This window comes from Lissotriton vulgaris, chromosome 8 (genome assembly GCF_964263255.1).
Source record: "Lissotriton vulgaris chromosome 8, aLisVul1.2, whole genome shotgun sequence".
NCBI lineage: Eukaryota > Metazoa > Chordata > Amphibia > Caudata > Salamandridae > Lissotriton > Lissotriton vulgaris.
In genome coordinates this window covers 1,179,706,670-1,179,711,181 of record NC_141696.1, presented here as the reverse complement: position 1 = coordinate 1,179,711,181, position 4,512 = coordinate 1,179,706,670, and the positions used below count along the sequence as shown (strand labels likewise).

The window sequence follows — 4,512 nt, the reverse complement described above, 5'->3', positions numbered from 1 at the left end:
TAATGCTGCTGATTACATTGATAGGAGAGCTAAATTAATATTTCAAAATCTTCTGTGCATTTCAGGTGCACTGCTCTCTTTCTCTGTGGCGGTGCCACTGCTTATTTGTTTTCTATTTTGTGTTCATTTAATTGGGCTGAGTAATGTATGAGTGTACTTTACAGAACTGCGTAATGCTAGACACAAAGGGGCAGATTTACAAGCCCCTTGCGCCACGTTTACGCTGCCTTACCTGACGCACAGCGAGGTAAACGTGGCGCATCCCAGCGAGTCATGTACAACGTGATGCTTCTAAGGAGATGCGCCACGTTAAGACCTGGGCCTGCGCCACAATGGGTGCGTTGCCACGCAGGGGGAGGGGGGGGGGGGGGCGGTCAGGCAGATGTGCGCCTCGCAAAAGTGCCTGCGTGAAATCTACAAGATTTAACGCAGGCACTTCCGCGACGCTGCTACGTCAATTCTTTATGCCTGCTTGCTTGAAGCAGGCGTAAGGACTGATGCGGTATGTTGAGTATTGGGCATCCCTGAGCATTGCTATAGTTGCATCGCGCCTGCGACGCGACTCTAGAGATGCGCCCCTCTTTCGTCACGAGATGCATCACGCATCTGCCTACCCTTGCGCCAGGGTTTGCCGCATTGTAATTGCGGCGCATCTGCCATGACGCAAGGTTAGTTTTGAGTTACGCATTTTGTTCTGGTGCACCTCTGGAGGTGTGCAGCCCAGAACTCGTAAGTATGCCCCTAAGTGCATTACCTGTGCATCCCTGCAAAGTGTGAGGCACGCCAGCACCACCCATGGTGCGCCGTATTTTCAATGCGGCACGCCATGGTGCCAAAATGTCACCGAAGCGTTACGCATCGGTGCCGTAAAGGCGGCTCATTGATGGAGTTGCGTTGCAACGATGGCGCAGCTCCAGCAATGCTGCGTCAAGCCGTAAGCCTGCTTCATGCAGGCGCAGGGTTTCAGTGACGCATCATTGTCCTAAATGACTGAGTAGAGGCTCAGGTGCAGTCCTTCCTTTGTAGCCCTCTTTTTGGCTAAAATAGTTGGTTCTTGTTCTTTCTAAATGTTTGATTTGGTTGACAAGGACATCGACAAGCAGCAATCATCATTTTTTTCTGTTCTTTCTTTCATGTTGTACGTCAGGTCCGCCCAGGGGCAAGCGGACAGAAACAGCGGATGCAGTGGCTCCAAAGGAGGAGGATGATGCAGGCCAGGGCGGCGAGTGCTCCTTTGCTGGCCCCAGTAAGTTTTCATTTAAATATAGAGGACCTATTGTTGTCCAAGCGTTCCTAATTTAAATTTTCGAAACAGTGTTTAGATAGGAGCTAAATCAATAATACTACTGTTGCAGGGACAATTCTCCACAAACCTTACTATGGACACCAAAGACCAGAGTAATAATATTTCAGAGTGGCGTGTTTGGCACACTGTATACTATAGTATAAACTCGGTAGTGTCAGCGGCACGGACTCCTCCTTGCAAAAATTACAAAACCTTTCTCTCGGTCACTCTAGCTTGGAGGACCAAAAACCACAGAGTCTATTCAAGTTTAAAAGCTTTATTAAAAAAAGTAAAAGTAAACACATATATTAAAATAAAGTTAGCTGGAAAAGGAAAAGTGCTTGGTGCTGAGTTGATGAGTAATGGAACACATGTCTTGTGGTCGAGCCGAGCTTTCACCTGGTTTAGTTGGTTGCTCTTGTCCGTAGAAGTCCAGCGTCTGTCTTTTCAGAGAAAAAAGATGTGTGTTAAAATTAAGCAAGTATTCATCAATTGTGACAAAAAAGTGCAGCAAGACAACAGCCTTCCCTGGAAGGAGGGACATTTTTACTTTAGACTAGAGTAGACAGTCAATTATTTTTTCTGTTTTCAAACTTCTTCATTCCTAGACCAAATACTAGTGAGTGGTGTAATCTAACAGTCTTAAATATATTTTTTAGGTGGAACAGCTGGTGGCGGGGCCAGCTCGGACGTGATCGTCATCGACTCGGAGTCTGAGGGCGACTCTGGGGAGGATGCGGCGCAAGTGGACAATCAGACTGTGAGGAAGCAGGCAGCGGTGGTGTGGAGTACAGGTAAGCTGGATCATGGTACTATCTGACTCTTAGATAGCATATGATGTGTATCCAGTGCTGGACCAGTGACAAATTACAATATGGTAATTACAGCAGGCTGGGACCGACAGACAGATAGAGGCAGAGAGAGAGGAAGACAGAAGGAGAGAGAGAGGGAGGGAGCCAGAGGGAGGGTGAGGGAGGGAGACAGAGAGAGAGACAGCGAGGTAGAGGGAGACAGAGGGAGACAGAGAGAGAGATAGAGACATATCGCCTGGGCCTGGTGCAGATGATACGGTTGCTGGTGTGGTTAACGGCTCAGAGGAAAAGTCACTCACTTCTGCCAGATCTCTTTCATATGAAAGAGCACCAAACCAAGGATACAAGTGAGTTGTGGGAAGGGAAATGGTGATTCAAGCGCCCCCCCCTTGCCCCTCCATGCGGACGCCCATGATACTGGCCTCAATAGTTTTGTACTGCGCTGGCTAGTTGCTAGTTGTACTGTGACACAACTTCCTGCTGAATCATTTTGTGTTAATCATATTTTTAAAGAGCATTCGTTACAGATTATGTTTTTCTTTCTTCTTATAGTTGGTAATACCAAAACATGGAAACCGAGCAGGAGTATGCGGGCTGTACTTGCCCGGCAACGGAGGCTGGATGCCACTGTTGCGCAATATCGCCGGCTGGTGGAAACGGAGGGGGACGACACGCACTCCAGTGTAACATCTTCTGCCTCCTCCTCCGTGACCCCACGTTCTGCCGGTAAGCGCAGTGCTCCAGCCAACCGGAGCCGTGCTGGAAGACGCCACCGCCGAGCAGCAAAGGCTGCACCTCCTCACAGTACTGTAAAGGCTCGCTTGCGCCTTGCACTCCGCAGAGTGTCCAACCTAGAGGCGGAGGTCCAGAGATGGAAGGAGTATCAGACTCTGGTGGAGGGCCTCCGTTTAGATCAAGCCATCATCCAGGAGAAGTTTGATGCCCTGGAGGCCAAATTCAACAACCTGCATCCGTAGAGTGTCCCTTGCCCCTTTTTTAGAGACTTTTGGGGGGTGGGAATTGGGAGTTGGGGTTTTTGGGGACTTTTGATGGACTATTTATTTGTTGGGGTTAGGGAGGGTCTTGCGGGAGTTTATTTTGTTAGGGATATAAAAATATACTTTTTCAAACTTTATCTGAGCATAGCTGTTTTTTACTACTTTTGAGCCTGGTGGGTGGTGGTTTTGCAGTAAGTTTGTTTTACGGAACACTGTCATCGTGTTGATTCACCTGTAGTTGGCCAAATGTTTTCCAAAGTTAAATGCCTGTCACAGAGTTTCCATAATCAAGAGTCCTAGGAGTTTACTAGTAGTACCACTGGCACTCTCTCGCCTCTCCTCCTAATACTCCATTATACTACCTCCCATCCAAACGCTTATCTTACCTGTAATTTGTGTTTGTTGAAGGGTTGTCTCCACCTGGAATTCACAGTGTCCTAAAGCGTTCCGCAGCTGGGCCCCAACTGGAGTTTCCCGGCGTGGATTTTCTGCAAAGCAAAAGCAACCTGTAGTTGGCCAAATGTTTTCCAAAGTTAAATGCCTGTCACAGAGTTTCCATAATCAAGAGTCCTAGGAGTTTACTAGTAGTACCACTGTCACTCTCTCGCCTCTCCTCCTAATACTCCATTATACTACCTCCCATCCAAACGCTTATCTTACCTGTAATTTGTGTTTGTTGAAGGGTTGTCTCCACCTGGAATTCACAGTGTCCTAAAGCGTTCCGCAGCTGGGCCCCAACTGGAGTTTCCCGGCGTGGATTTTCTGCAAAGCAAAAGCAACCTGTAGTTGGCCAAATGTTTTCCAAAGTTAAATGCCTGTCACAGAGTTTCCATAATCAAGAGTCCTAGGAGTTTACTAGTAGTACCACTGGCACTCTCTCGCCTCTCCTCCTAATACTCCATTATACTACCTCCCATCCAAACGCTTATCTTACCTGTAATTTGTGTTTGTTGAAGGGTTGTCTCCACCTGGAATTCACAGTGTCCTAAAGCGTTCCGCAGCTGGGCCCCAAATGGAGTTTCCCGGCGTGGATTTTCTGCAAAGCAAAAGCAACCTGTAGTTGCCCAAATGTTTTCCAAAGTTAAATGCCTGTCACAGAGTTTCCATAATCAAGAGTCCTAGGAGTTTACTAGTAGTACCACTGGCACTCTCTCGCCTCTCCTCCTAATACTCCATTATACTACCTCCCATCCAAACGCTTATCTTACCTGTAATTTGTGTTTGTTGAAGGGTTGTCTCCACCTGGAATTCACAGTGTCCTAAAGCGTTCCGCAGCTGGGCCCCAACTGGAGTTTCCCGGCGTGGATTTTCTGCAAAGCAAAAGCAACCTGTAGTTGGCCAAATGTTTTCCAAAGTTAAATGCCTGTCACAGAGTTTCCATAATCAAGAGTCCTAGGAGTTTACTAGTAGTACCACT

At 47.6% G+C, this 4,512-nt stretch overlaps 2 long non-coding RNA genes across 2 annotated transcripts; one reads left to right on the top strand and one right to left on the bottom strand.

Moving 5' to 3' along the window:
• Positions 1 to 936: 936 nt before the first annotated feature.
• LOC147698459 (uncharacterized) lies at positions 937 to 2,767 on the top strand. The gene is made up of 3 exons (XR_015299206.1): positions 937 to 1,246; positions 1,945 to 2,079; positions 2,650 to 2,767. It is a non-coding gene; the product is annotated as an uncharacterized LOC147698459 (long non-coding RNA).
• On the bottom strand, positions 1,547 to 3,584 carry LOC147698458 (uncharacterized). The gene is made up of 2 exons (XR_015299207.1): positions 3,482 to 3,584; positions 1,547 to 1,728 (listed from the first exon to the last, which is right to left on the bottom strand). It is a non-coding gene; the product is annotated as an uncharacterized LOC147698458 (long non-coding RNA).
• Between the last annotated feature and the right edge of the window lie 928 nt (positions 3,585 to 4,512).